Below are 15,954 nucleotides of genomic sequence, written 5' to 3'. Positions count from 1 at the left end.
TAATCACACTAAAGAAAAATTAGTTGTAATTAGTTTTGAGTGTATAGAAAAATCTGAAACCTGCATGTCCATAACTAACCTGAATCTTCCTGAAAGCTTTAAAAACCTTTCCAAACAGTTACTAACACACACGTATTGCTGTATAACTTTTTAACCTTTCAGTAAGAAAGTCACCGTCAAGGCAAGAAACCGTCGTAGTGATTTTTGGACAATAAAGAAAATAGATAACCAATGAATGAATCCTTAGAGAGTCTTCCCAGGCACAGCATTTGATTCTGTATTCTTTTAGATCTTAATGGAGATCTAAAGTTTACCGCACTTGTCCTCCAACAAATAGATCAAGTCAGCTTTCACTCAAAAACCAGCTGCTTCAACGCTCCCAGCCAGTATCAGGCCCAGATACTACAGGTCTAGAGCGACATCTCGTGGCCGTGTGCAAACTCACACACACCCGTTCCACACCTCAACAAATGCTGTTGAGCAAAAATCTCTCAGAGATTAGCACATTAGAACTGAAGACATGGAGTAGCACTGAAGAACGGACGGTCAGTCTCTAGAGAATAATCTGCAGAAAGCTGGGAAGAGCTACCAGGAAAGCAATGGACACTCAAAAAAGAAAAAAAAAGTGGTGATGGTGCACTATGCGCGTGCGTGCGTGCGTGCGTGCGTGCGTGCGTGCGTGCGTGCGTGCGTGCGTGCGTGCGTGTGTGTGTGTGTGTGTGTGTGTGTTGGGGGGGTGATGACAGAGTACCTAGGGCAACTCTGGCAATAACAGAAGCTGGGAAAAACCCTTTCCACTTGGCCCTGGGTGCTCAGCACTGGCGAGCAACAGAAAAGATGCAAGACACCATTTCAAAAGCATGGACGATATGTACCAAAGTCTGGTAAACAGATCTTGAGAGACTGCAGAAAAGCAACTCTGGAAGTTGAAGACCTGGTGGGAACCGAAATATAGATAGTAGCTCTCACAAGGACTCCAACAGCAAGCAAGACACGTGCTGCGTGGGCCCGCAGCAACCCAGTCTTCTAATTTTTTATGAATTGTATCTATATTTTATGTAAAAGTGCTCTACATGTATCCCTGCAGGCCAGAACAGGGCACCAGATCTCATTACAGATGGTTGTGAGCCACCATGTGACTGCTGGGAATTGAACTCAGGACCTCTGGAAGAGCAGCCAGTGCTCTTAACCACTGAGCCATCTCTTTGGTGGTCTAGTGATTTGATTCGAAGCTCTCACTACAGCGCCCCAGGTTCAATACCCAGGCAACAACCCAATCTTAAAGGAAACCGCAAAGGCGTGACCAACAGCTGAGACTGCCTGCCAAGCACTGCCCATGCGCAAACACAGCACTGGTTTGTGTGTTTGTGTGTTTGTTTGTTTTCTGAGACAGGGTTTCTCTGGGTAGCCCTGGCTGTCCTGGAACAGCTTTGTAGACCAAGCTGGTCTCAAACTCACCGAGATCCGCCTGCCTCTGCCTCCCAAGTCCTGGGATAAAGGCGTGTGCCCTCGCTGGTATCTGAACTAGGGAAGGCACGCAGGGGAGAGCGGGACTCCGAGGAAGAGCCAGAGTTCTAGGAGGTTGGTTGGAATATGGGAGTCAGAAAAGAATGCAGCAAAAGCAGGCCAGTCGTCAGTTCCCAAATCCTGCATCTCCACCCAGCTGTCTCCATCTGCACTTTATAGTCATTTCAGTAAGCTGCTTAGCGCTCTTATCACTCTATATTGCTCTTGCTTTCTTTTCCCGAAGAACGCAGTCTGGCCTGGCTTGCAGGGTCCTTTGCTGTGTTATCCGCTGGAATACCTTTACCTCTCTTTCAGTCTACCTTTAGCCTTGTCGTCCTGCTCTCTCCATAGATCTGAACTAATCACCAGTCTTCCTGTGTGGTCGTCTCTCCACTCACATTCACAACTACTAATGCATCAGTGCACACGGTCCTATCAGTGTCCCTGTCCTGGCTGCAGTGGTGAGCACCGAAGGGGGACTGTCGTGGAGTTGACTGCCGCTCTTTGGCGTAGTGGTTCAGCTTACTCCAGGATAGTGACTACTGCTGTTGCACGGCATTCTGCTCCCAGAGGAGGGCGGCGGATAGTGCCTCTGACCAGAACATCAGTTCAAGAGGAAAACGGAACCTCAGCCCCATGACAGCCTAGTCCTTCCTGAACACTATAAATGTATCCACCAAGAGAGAGGCGACCTGTCTTAGGGTTTCTATTGCTGTGATGAAACACCATGACCAAAAGGCAAGTTGGAGAGGTAAGGGTTTATTTGGCTTACACTTCCATAATGCTGTTCACTACAGGATAGGAACCCAAACAGGGCAGGAACCCAAAGGCAGGAGTTGATGCAGAGGCCATGAAGGGGAGCTGCTCACTGGCTTGCTCCTCATGGCTTGCTCAGCCCACCTTCTTATAGAACCCAGGACCAGCAGCCCAGGGATGGCACCACCCACCATAGGCTGGGCCCTCCCTCAATGATCACTAAATGAGAAAAAGCCTCACAGTTGGATCTCGTGGAGGCAATTCCTCAGCTGATGCTCCTTCCTCTCTGACGACTCTAGCTTGCGTCAAGTTGACACACAAAACCAGCAGCACATGACCTACACACTTTTATCTTTTTAAAAGTCAACACACAGTCTCCCTCCTGAGGTGCAAGCCCCAACAACAACAACAAAATGTAAGAAACATGTCTCCTTAAGAAGCTACTGATCCCAGGGACTGAAGAGATGGGTTAAGCTCTGTGGCTAAGAACATAGACTGCTCTTGCAGAGGACCTAGGTTTGATTCCCAGCACCCTAACATGACAATTCACAACCTTCTGCAACTCCAATTTCAAAGGATCCGATGTTCTCATCTGGTCTCCCCAGGATCCAGGCACAGGCATGGTCCACAGACAAACCAGCAGGTATAGACTCATACACATAAAATAGGAATTTTTCAAAACAAAAAAAAACTACTGATCCCAGAGTAATGATTCTCAATAAAAGGAAACTAGATGAAATTCTGAACCAAGAATTTAAAAGAATGGATATAAATATGTTAAAAAGAAAGAACACAAAACTTGAATGAATTCCATAAAAACACACACAGCTGAATGAAATAAGGGAGTCAGCCAGGCGACAGCGGCACACCTTTAATCCCAACACTTGGGAGACAGAAGCAGGCAGATCTCTGTGAGTTCAAGGCCAGCCTGGTCTAAGAGTGAGTTCCAAGACAGCCAGTGCTACACACAGAGAAACCCAGTCACAAAACCCACCCCCTGCAAAAGGTGTGTGTGGGTGGGGGGGTAGTCAACACAGGAGATGAAAATAAATTCAATGAAGAGATAGAAATACTGAGGGGAAAACAAATGGAAATGATGCAGGACATGAAAGTGTCACTAAGTCAAATAAAAAGCCCAGTGGGCAGCCTCATCAATAGAATGGATGTTCAGGACAGAACCCGGGCTTGAAAGGACAACAAGAGGAACATTGGTTGAGGACAATGTTAACATTTTTTAAAAGTACAAAGAGAATATGCAAGATCTTTGAGAAATAACTCAAGACCAAATCTTAGGAGTCAAAGACATAGACAATATTTTCAATATAATCACAGCCAAAATTCCACCAAGTATAGGGACAGAGACACTTATCCAAATACAAGAAACACATGGAATATTAAATAGGACCAGGAAAGAAACTTCCCATTTCATCTTATAGTTAAAACATTACCTACACAGAACAAAGACAAGGTGCTAACAGCTGCAAGAGAGAAACGACAAGTCCCATCCCAGGGCAGGCCACCAGAGCCACCAGAGGAACAGATGACTTCACAGCAGATATGTGAAAAGCCAGAAGAGCATTCATGAAGTATTTCAAGCTCTGGAAGACTGTAACTACCAACCTGCCCTGTTATACTCAGAAAAAAAATGTCGTAACTGGTGGAGGAAGAAAAAAGTGTTTCATGATAAAATCAGACTAAAGCATTTATGACCACTAACACATTCCATAGAGGATGCTGGAAGGAATTCTTTGGACTCAAGAAAATAAGAAACACACCTAAGAGGGTACAGGGGGGAAAAACAGTAGTCAAGCAAATACTACAAAATTAATTAAATGATAACAGTTAATAGACACTTTTCAATGTTCACTCTGAGCATTAATGGTCTCAATTCTGACATGGAAAGGCTCAGAAGAGCAGACCAGATTCAGAAACAGGATCCATCTATTTGCAGCTTCCAGAAAGCAGACTTCAATATCACCCTATCTTGGGATGAAAGGGCAAAAAAAAGAGGTTAAAATAAAATGGAACTAGGGCACAAGATAAGACAGACTTCAAAACAAGTCAAAAGAGAAACAGAATGCCACTTCAGGCTTATTAGGGAAGCATCATCAAGAGGACACTACAAATCCCAACATAACATGTCTCCAATTCCATAAAACAAATACTGCATTTATAGACACAGATTAATCCCAATGCAGTAATAGTAGGTGACTTAAATATTTCACTTTGACCAACATACAGGTCATCCCAGCCAAAATATAAACAGAAAAACCTTGGAGTTAAATAACATCACAGGTCAAACAGACTGGACAGACTGCTACAGAACATTTCACCCAAACACTGCAGAATACATGTTCTTCTCACAGCCCAAAGAACTTTCTCTAAAACATATCATACATTAAGACACAAAGAAAGTCTCAGAAAACACAAGAAAGTTGGAATGTGTTACTGTATTCTGCCCAGCTATCGGCCAATCATCTTTTTATTAGCAAATGAGAATAATACATATTCATAGTGTAGAAAAGGTTTGTTCCACAGCAATAGATATTAAGCATTTTTCATGTATCTGTTGTCCACATGTAAGTCTTTTGAACTGTGTCTGTTCAGATAATTTGCCCACTTTTAATTGGATTTTTGGGTTAAGTCTGAGTTCCTCCTAAACCCTAGATATTAGTCTTGTGTCAGATACGTGGCAAATATTGTCTGTTATTTTGTAAGCTGTCGCTTCTACTTCAAGAGCTGTGCAGAAGATTTTTAGTTCAATATTGTTCACTTCTCGATTTGTGCTTTTGTTTCTGGGCATTAGGTCATGGCCAAGTAATCACTGCCTATAATAATAGAGCAAAGTGCTTCAAATATCTCTTTTCTTCTACTAATTTCATAGTTTCAAGTATTACATTTAGGTCTTCAACCCATTTTGAGTTCATTTGGTACAGCTGAGAAGGAACAGGTTTTAATAATTTACGTGTGGACATTTATTAGTTTTTCCAACACCACTGATTAAAGAGGCTAGTCATTCTTTAATGTATACTTCTGGATACTCTGTTACTGATCAGTTTGGTTATTTTTAAAATATTATTTCTATCAGCATGTATTAATTGTAAAAATTGATGGGTTTCACTATGACATTCTATGTGTATAAATAACATTTATACCGTCTTCATTCACATACCCTACACATTATTAATCCCTATTCTTTCTTCTAGATTCCATACATGAGCAAAATTATGTAATATTTGTCTAAGTCTGACAAATTTTACTTTACACAATCTTTGGATCCATCTATTTTCCTATAAATGATGTGTTTGTTCTTCCTATGGCTAAATAATGTTGCATACGCCTCATTTTCTTTATCTCTCGTCTATTGATGGGTATTGAGGCCGAGCCCATAATGTGGTGGTTGTGTTGATTACTGCTGAGAAAACATGAGTGTGCAGGCATTCCTATACACTGGCAGTCCTTCCAGTGTGCATCCACGAGTGGTGTAGCTGGAAGATCTGTCAGCTCTGTTCTAGACTTTCAGGAACCTGTATATGGGTTTCCATGGTGACTATACCACCATTCCCACCCAGAGCATTAAGGCTCCCTCCCTCACATGCACATTCTGGCCAGAATTTGCTGTTTTCCTTTATGACAGCCATCTTGTCTGAAGTTAGGGAATCTCAGCCTACTTTTGATTTACAGGCGCTTCTTGGCTAAGGATGTGCAGCTGTTTTCCATACATTGATTGGCCATTTGTACTTTTTTTGAGAAACTTCTGTTTAATTCATCATTCCATTTTATTTATTGTCTTCTGGTATTATTATCAGGTTCTTTATATGCTCTGGGTATTACCCATCACGTGACTAGCTAGCTGGCAGGAGTAGTTTCCTGTTCTGTAAACTATCTCTTCACTCTGATTGTTTGCATTGCTGAGCAGAAGCAAATCCTATCTGTCAGTTCTTGCCACTATTAGCTGTGCCTTTAAAGTCAAACAAACAACAGAAATTTCAAAAATCATTCAATAAATTGGGTTAAAAACAAACAAATGGATAAGCAAAAAATACCTGAAAATATCACCTATAAACTGGATCAAGTAGAAGAAAGAGTATCAGGTTGAAGATCTGGTTGAGAAGTATTATGTTCAAACAAGCAAAAACATGACCACAGCCTAGGACATGATCAAAAGACTAACTTTATAAATCTATAATGTAAGTCAGGCATACTTTTAATCCCAGTACTTGTGAGTCATAGGTAGGTGTCTCTATAAGTTTGATGCCAGCCTGATCCACAATAGTGAGTTTTAGGCCATCTGGGGTTACATAGTAAAACTCTGTCAATAATAATAATAATAATAATAATAATAATAATAGTAAAGAAATTTATGGAGTAAAGAAGGAGCTGAGAAACTAAAGGAATAAAGACCTATTCAATGAAATAATAGCAGGGAATTTCTCAAATCTAGAAAAAGATATAGACACCAAAGTACCAAAGGTATTTAGAATGCCAAAGAAGATATGTCCAAAGAAGCTTCCCACATTATATTATATTATATTTAAAATACTAAGACTGCAAACCAAAGAAAGAATATTAGCTACAAAAGAAATATACCAACTGGTTTACAAAGGCAAGCTCATCAGAATTGCAAGAGACCTTTCAAAATAAATACGAAAGCCAGGAAATGGCACTGATGTGGTTCAAGCTCTCAAAGTAAATACCTGCCAGGCAGTGTGGGAGCCCGTTCTCGGGTTCCTCATGGCTTTACCCAGCAGGTCCGCATAGAGAGGATGATTAGGACCACGGGCCTGAGTGCAGGTGTCTAAGATGGTCTGCACTTGGCTGTGCTGGGGGAGGAGGTCTTTTGTTCCACCCCCTTGGCGTCTCTATAAATACTCTGTGGCAGAGGCTGTCAGGGCTGAAGAAGGTTCCAGGCCCTCTTGAGGCTATCCTTTATTTTCTATCTGTTTATATCTGCAATATAAATCCTTCTATCTAATATTTCCTGCTGCTTGCACTCAAGAAAACTCTGGGGAACTGTGGGGTTGGTGGGTAAATGCCCCACAGTCAAGATTTCTTTTCTTTTTTTTTTTAAGACAAGGTTTCTCTGTATAGCCCTGGCTGTTCTGGAGCTCACTCTGTAGACCAGGCTGGCCTCAAACTCACAGAGATCCACCTGCCTCTGCCTCCCAAGTGTGCTGGAATTAAAGGCGTGTGCCACCACTGCCTGGCCAAAATTTCTATATTTAATAAAAAAAAAAATCTTTTAAAACCAGTGAAGATATAAGACCCTTCAAAGATAGGGGCAAGATAAAAACTAAGGCAATTCATGACCATGAGGCCAGCGATTGAGAATATGCTGAAAGAAATCCTGACACTCACAGGAGGGGGAAAGTCTCAGACACAAGAGCTCAGGAAACCATTTCAGGAGAGGAAGAGGTGAACAAAATGAAGAATAGGAAAAGACCAGATGTGCTCACTTCAGTGAGGGAGGCCATTCTTAATGATGATGATTAAGTATGAAAAAGAAAAAGTACTCTTTGAATAACCACAAGAAAATCGCAAAAATCAGAACCCAAAATAACTGAATATGCACCATAGATGTTAATGGTCCACCTTTACTATTAACAGTGCAGACTAATAGGTTGGAAAACAAAGTCCAACTGTTTGTTGTTGGTGAGAAATCACCTTGTGACAAAGACACACACAGACGGAAAGAAGCACTAAGTAAAACGGTTTAACAAGGAGGTGGAGGTTGAAAGTGGTCAGAAGCTGACTCGTCTCTCACAAGGTAGACTTCAACCCAAAATTAGTCAAAAGAGATAAAGAGGGCTGCTACATACTGAGAAAAGGAACAATCCATATATGTTTACAATTTTTATATATTCTTGATGGGAAGACCCAGAAGTAAGCACACAATGTTACATCCATATTATTCTTTTCTTTCCTGTGTCTACTTTATTTTTAGTAGTTTCTTTTCCTTTTTTTTTTTTTTTTACATTTACTCTGTGTATGGGGACACATGCATGCTATCATGCACGTCTGGAGGCCAGAGGACAACTCTGGACAATCAGTTCTCTCATTCCACTCTCAGAGTCACATGCTGGCACTCAGGTGGCGAGCACCCTTCCCTCTGAGTTACCTCACCAGCCTCACTGTATCTATTCATTTGTTTGCAATGGTCAATGCAAGTTCGGGAAAGGGGCTGGGCATGTCTCACACAGTAATTCCAGCACTGTGGCATCCATCCTACTCTTAAGAAAGGAGCCAAAACATACACTGGAGAAAAGACAACCTCTTGACAAACAACACTGATAAAACTGGATATCCGCGTGTAAAATAATGAAACTATATCCCTGTCTCTCGTCCTGTGCAAACGTCAGTTCAAAGGGGATCAAAGTACTTGAAGTCAGAAACTTTGAAACGACTGAAGGAAAGCATAAGAAAAACACCTCGAATGTATACAAAGGTGATAACTTTCTGAAGAGGACTTTAATTGCCCAGGAAATACCAGCAAGAATTGGCAAACGGGGCTGTAACAGATTAAAAGGCACAGCACAAGAAACAATTACCAGAGTGAAGAGTCAGCCTGAAGAATGAGAGGGAAGCTTCGCCAGCTATTCATCTGAAAAAGGATCGATATCCAGAGCATACAAAGAACTCAAAACCAAACACCAAAACAAATAACTGAGCCAACAAATGAGCAAACGGATTAAAGCGTTGGTTCTCAAAAGAAAAACAAGTGGGGGGGCTGAGGAAATGGCTCCCTCAGTGCAGTGGTTACTTCCTGTTGCTGGGATTAAAATGCCAGCGCCAAGGCAACTTATAGAGGGAAGCGTTTATCGAGGTTCACAGTCCAGAATGCTCAAAGTGCATCAAAGCAGGGAGGCACGCAGGCTGCAGGCATGGTGGCTGGAGCAGGAAGCCGGGCGATCACATCTTCCTCTTCAAACACCAAGCAAAGAGTGAACCACAAGTCCGGCAAAGCTATGGACTCTCCTCCTCCAGTGGTGTGGTTCCTCCAACAGGACCTTACCTCCTAGACCTCCCCAAATGGCATCAAAACTGTGGACCAAGGGTTGCCATGTGAGTTGTGTAAACATCGCTCATTCAAACCACCAGTTAGTAAAGCGCCGGCCGGGCCGGCAGGAGACAGACCGTGAGTCTGAATTCTCGGCACCTACGCAAAAAGCCAGGGGTAGGGAATATATTCCCGCAACCTCCACACAGGGGAAATGGAGGACAGAAGCCTGGAGCTCTCTGGCTAGCCAGCCTGAGCAAGTCAATGAGCATCAGATTTAGTGAGTGACCCTGCCTCAAAAGTAAGTAAACAAAGAAATAAGGAAAGCAATTGAGGGGCTGGAGAGATGGCTCAGAGGTTAAGAGCACTGGCTGTTCTTCCAGAGGTCCTGAGTTCAATTCCCAGCAACCACATGGTGGCTCACAACCATGTGTAATGAGATCTGGTGCCCTCTTCTGGCCTGAAGGGACACATCAAGCAGAACACTGTATACAGAAATCAAGGAAGAAAGGAAGAAAGAAATTGAGGAAGTACACCAGCTATGAATGAACCTCAGGGTCTCCACACTTACAGGCAAATAGATATAACACACACACACACACACACACACACACACACACACACACACACACACTACAAATGGCTAATAAACACATCTAAAATCTTTATCCATTAGCATATTCAAGTCACTTAAATTCCATCTTTCCACATTCTGGCCAAGATACTGGAGAAAGAAGCCTTCATACACAGTATTGGTGGGGATGTAAGCAGTCACTGTGGAAATCAGTATGGTGGTCCTTTAAAGCAAAAATAGAGCTTGCATGCAGTCTGCCTATACCAATGTACGCTGTATAGGTGGAGGATTCAAAGTGAGTATTTGGGGAAGGCCAAGAAATTAGCTGGGAGCCGAGCGGTGGTGGAGGACGCCTTTCTTTAATCCCAGCACTCAGGAGGCAGAGGCAGAGGCAGGTGGATCTCTGTGAGTTCAAGGCCAGCCTGGGCTACAGAGTGAGTTCAGGAAAGGCACAAAGCTACACAGAGAAACCCTGCGTCGAAAAACCAAAGAAAAAAGAAAAAGAAAGAAAAGAAAAAGAAATTCGCTGGGGCTGGGGAGAGGGTTCAGCTGTACAAGCGTAAGGACCTGAGATCAAACAGCCAGATCATAAGTAAAAAGCCAGGTGTGGCCTCATGTGGGGGAGACAGGAGAGTCACGAGAGCTTGGTCCAGGTTCAGTGAGAGACCCCGGCTCAAGAAAATAGGGCAATAGTATAGAGTAGGGCACCACAGGTCCGTCTCTGCATCTACTACATGTGTGCATTGGTGTGTATACCCACACATATGTGCACATACACCACACACACAAACACATTTTAAATGAAGAAATACATATTTTTAAAACAAGTAAGTATAAAAAAAGAAATGTTTCCGAGGTTGACATTAAAACACATGCTAAGATGACGTAGTGGTGGCGCTATGATGTGGGCCAGAGGCTTCCCTTTGACATAGACAAAGATGTTTCAGAGTCTTAGTCCTCTCAGGGTCAAGACCCTGACCCCAAACTCTAGAACATTTCATCAATGATTTTAATAAAGTCTTCACGTTGAGTTTTCTTTATTTCCCCTTTTCTTCCAGCCTCCAACCAGCAGAATTTCACTGTGCTTCCCCATGGAGCACAGTGTCTTTCTTTAACCTCTGATCCCTCTTCCGTGACTCCTCTGCTGGTGTCCTTACTGTGGAGGATTACACGCTCCACCACACACAGACCACCCACATGAGAGTGGACACATCTGTTTACCTTTGCAGTGACGGTCTACAGACATCTGTGTCATAACACAGGTGACTTCAAACCCAGATTTCTTTCCACTACTCACTCATGCTGCCATTTTAAACATGAGATTAAGGACTACAGAACTCAGTATCCCCCAAAAACTGATCTCCACCCTGATTTCACAGGGATAAGTTGCTAAATATTACATGGGGAAACTCACACTTGGGCAAGCGTGAGCTAAGTAACATTGAACAAGCCTCTGTCCTGTGGTCCTTTTCATACTCTGTCCTGTCTGATGCTCAGTCTCAAGTTAACATTCGCTATTTCACATCTAACCCGAGGGTCCTGTGCTGTGCATTCCAAGGAACAGGTGTTCATGAAAATACACTGAGGAGATGACGCTCAGGTTCTTTAAGTAGTAAGTACACATGAAGTGGTCTATTCTCACTCCATTTAACTGCCCAGCTTTGCTTTAAGTTCCATTAGTAACAAATCAACTTAATTTAAGGTCAACTAAATAAAAATATCAAAAGTAGAAATGGCCCAAGTGTGTACCAATGGATCCCTTTTCTCATTTTTAGCTGATACCTTAAAAGGTTACGTCCTTATGGATGTCATGTACAGTGCTGCCCCAGGTCAACTTCAGGTCTATGAAGCTGCAGAAAGGAAGACACGATGCTGGGACAGGCACACAGGAGCTGTTCTACTGCTTTACTCTACCTGTACTTGGTCACCAAGTCCAGAGCATGGCCCTTACTAATCTCACAAACACTCCCACGGGCTCCAGTCCACGACCACGACCCTATGATGGGCTTCTGCATCTCCCGACTCCCTATCCTCATGGGAAGGTAAAAATGGGTTTTCAGGGAGCTCAAGCTGCTGAAAATTCTTCAGTGAGTCCATGTTTCCCCCAAAGAAATTAGTTAAAAACATTTGACTTTATACAAAATTCTCCCCTACCATTCATCCCCTGCCTGGAATCTTACACTAAATAAAACAGACCTTTTCTGTCCTCAGTGCGCTCAGGCTTTCCCTACTAAAGGTGCCCTTGCCTGGCTCTTCACTGTTGCTCCCCGTCCTTCCAGATGTGTTCAGGGCACAAGCAGGGAAAGGGGGGGTTGGCAAACATCCTTCAGTGGTCCTCTCCCCTCATGGACACCAAGCTAGTCACACATCGGATTACCCTCACAAGAACTGAAGAAACCGGGTGGAAACCACAGTTCCTGCTCTAGTGTAACAGAATGAAAAGGCGAACTGAAGCATGCAGGAGAGTTGCCAGCACTGCCCCTCCCCCAACTCTGTGGACACAACTCCTGCTTGGGGAAGGGAAGATTGTGACTAGTCTGAAACCTGAAACCTGTTACTAGGCCCAACAGGGTTAAATGCAGTGCATGGCCAAGTCCCTAACTGTTGCTGGTTTTTATTTTTACTCTTTATTTTTTTGGCTCTTTGTTCTTTGGGGGCCTGCCACCCAGCTCCCAAATAAACACACACAAAGATTTATTATTATTTATGAATGCCTGGCCTTAACTTGGCTTATTTCTAGCCAGCTTTTCTTAACTTAAATTACCCCGTCTACCTTTTGCCTCTGGGCTTTTATCTTTCTCTCTTCCTGTATACCTTTCTTTACTTCTTACTCTGAGGCTGGCTGTGTAGCTGGTTGATTGGCCCCTGATGTCCTCCTCTCCTCCTTTTTTGCTCTCTAATCTTCTTTACCCAGATTTCTCCTCCTATTTATTCTCTCTGCCTGCCAGTCCCACTTAACGTTTCTCCTGCCTACCTATTGGCTGTTCAGCTCTTTATTAGACCAATCAAGTGTTTTAGACAGGCAAAGTAACACAGCTTCACAGAGTTAAACAAATGCAACATAAAAGAATGCAATACATCTTTGCATCATTAGACAATGTCCCACAGAACAAACAAATGTAATTCATCTTAAAATAATATCCCACAACACCTACCTACTTGGCCAATACCTAACACCAGAACTGTGCTATACAAAGTGGCTGTTTCTATCACCTTCCTCTAACCTTGGGCTGCAGAATCAGGAATAAAACCCTACCCACTCAAGAGCTGGACACAAAAACCAGAAAAGCATTCTGTCTGAAGAGCACAGTGGCAGGACCACCTTTCAGAGACCAAGCAACCAATAGGACCAAACACAGGTAAGAGCTAACTATCGTATCCTCTCAGAGTTCCTCAGTGCAGCAAGACTGTCACGAACAGGGGACACTGTTTTATTCTAGTCTTCTGTGACCTCTGCCTCTTAAAATCTTTCCACTCTCTATCCCAGAATGGTCTCCCAGACACAGAGGAGGTGTAATATAAACACCACATATGTGCCTGAGAACCCCATTGACACTTAGTCTCCAAATGTTGACAGTTTAGAGTGTTCAGCACAACTCGCCACACTAAGTGACTTCTCTATGAGGTCTGAGAGCTCAGTAACTTACGAGCATAGAGATGTGAATTCAGAGGGCAGTTCGATATGATCGTTTAACTAGTGATTGTGGTAGGATCACCCTGGCGGTCTGTGAGTTTGCCAGCCACAGGTTATAGTCCAGATTTACAGTATGAAGCATGCTTTTACCCTTGTGGGTTGGATCTCATACCAATCATAAAGTGTTTGGTTACTCTAATTTTTGTTTTGTTTTGTTTTTATGAGAAGGGGCCCATAAGATCAGATGCTTAAGAATTAGGTCACCAATTGGGCAATAGGATCTTACCATCAAGTTCTGTTGCACCATCAAATCAATGGCAATAGTCTGTAACAATGACCTTATGAAGTCGATAGCTACAGCACTAAAATTGTATTAATGTAGTTTCTCAAATTAATACCACCTGAAGTAAGAAAATGAAGTAAAAATCTGGAGACCAACGTGATATTACTTTTGTCCTCTACACCAAGTCAGAATAGAGTTATAGAACTGTATGTGATGAGTATGCATTTCAATGGAGTATCATAGACTAAGAAATCAACCAGAAGAAAAGGAAATAAGAAATAAATGTACTTTCTCAATTCTGCAGGTGGAAAGATAAAGAGCCAGATGCCAGATCTGGAATCTCGTTTCTCACACACCTTGCTGTAGTCCTCTCACGTGGTGAACTGTAGAACAGAAGTGACCAATAAACACCATGTTGTCACATGGTGCAAGGGAGCCAATTCGTTCCAGCAGGCCCTTACCCTGGTGACGCCAGTCCTCCATGACGACGACAACATGAACGTCTTCCCAGATGTTTGCTTCTCAATAGGACTGCCCTGGTGATCAAATGACCACCACATTTCTAATTGTGGGTACACGGAGGCCAGGGGTCCTGCATGTAAACACATACACGGATCTATAAGACACTTCAAAACCATGAAGGTTTGCACCTGGCCTCCAGCCTCCTACATTTACAGATCGGATGTTCCCGAAAGGAACTGAGGCACCCTGGCAGCCACCCCAAGCCACTGGCCATGGATCTCAGACCCTGGTGGTTTCTGCTTAGAGGGCTGCGAGGGTGGTGCTCCCTCTGGTGCTCCCTCCCTGGAGTTCACCAAGTGTCTCCAGGCTCCTCATCCCAGGGACCAACTGAACACGTGTGGGCTGCAAAAACGAGATGACCCAGGCCAGCGGCTTCTCTTGAACAGAAATTGTTTTCTCTCAGATCTGAAGGCTATTAGTCCAAGTTCAAGATCCTAAGTTTCCTGTCTGCTGAGAGCTTGTTCCTGGCTCGTGAGGGGGACAGTCCCAGGGTGTGTTTATCAGATCATTTATCATATTCATGATAGTGACCCCCCTCAGAATGTGAATACCCCTAAAGAACCCAATTCAGCATCTCTGGAGTTAGATCACAGCGTGTTTTCAAATAGAGCACAGGCCCAGTGTTTTAGAAACCATGAGTACAGCCTTTGCTCCTCTCCCTGGTTACTCTGTCCAGCAAACCTCAAGTTGTAAGAAACAGAGTAGTTTGCACCCTTCTAGATGGGGGACAAAGATGGGCCGCCTCAACCATAGATCTGAAGGGAGCTACAACCAGCACCACCTCACACTCTGTGGGAAACGAAATGGAGGAGAAACATACAACATACTGCAACCTCCTCTAATTTGCCTGGCTTTTTCTCATATCAACCCAGGACATCATGAAGAAGCCAGGGCTGGATTTAGAAGCCTCCCACAGAAATGCTCTCTGGGAAACCCTTGTGTGTGTAGACTCCAAGGTTGACCGCCAGCACACAGAGGTTTCAACAGACTGGACAAAATCCCCAGGACCAAGGAAAAGTTGCTGAGGGGATAAACACCAGCTGATTAGGATTTGTGCCTGAAAAGTGAGTGTGGCCCAGATGAATGGCCAGAGTTCTCATATTCAAGAGAAGTCCCAGGTACCACCCAGGAGGTCAGACATGGACCCAGGATCCACTGGGCCCAAAAACAACATAAACATATAGTAATGGAAAACTCCACAGTCCAGTGGGTGAGGTCAGTACTGTCAACGTTGTTTAAAAAAAAAAAAAAACAAAAACAAAAACAACGACAACTCAAACTCAACCGAGTCTGAGCAGTGATCTGCTCACAGACTGGGCAAGGTCAGAGCTGGTCCTGGCCCCTGGCCCGGAGTGAGCAGGAACAGCTGGGAATGGGAGGAAAGTGAGGGTTAGAGGCTCCCTGGACGCTGGGGCCTCAGCTGGGCTAGCTCGACTCCACCTGCTGTTCATCACAACCTGGCCGAGTGGCTTCTCTCAGGTTCTGGACTGTTAGGCTGCAGTTCCCACCTAAAGTCTGTGGATGCAGAAACAGCCGCAGGCCAGTTGGTTACACTCATCAGTGCCAGGGAATCTGAACAAGTCTCTTTTTCAACCTTTGTTTCAATTCAGTTGATTATATTTTAATTTATTATTGAGGATTTCCTAAAATGTATTTTGACCTATTTACTCCACATACCGCCC

This window comes from Peromyscus maniculatus, chromosome 3, assembly GCF_049852395.1.
Source record: "Peromyscus maniculatus bairdii isolate BWxNUB_F1_BW_parent chromosome 3, HU_Pman_BW_mat_3.1, whole genome shotgun sequence".
Lineage (NCBI taxonomy): Eukaryota > Metazoa > Chordata > Mammalia > Rodentia > Cricetidae > Peromyscus > Peromyscus maniculatus.
The sequence above is the reverse complement of the archived record's forward strand: the minus strand, read 5'-3'. Positions refer to the sequence as shown.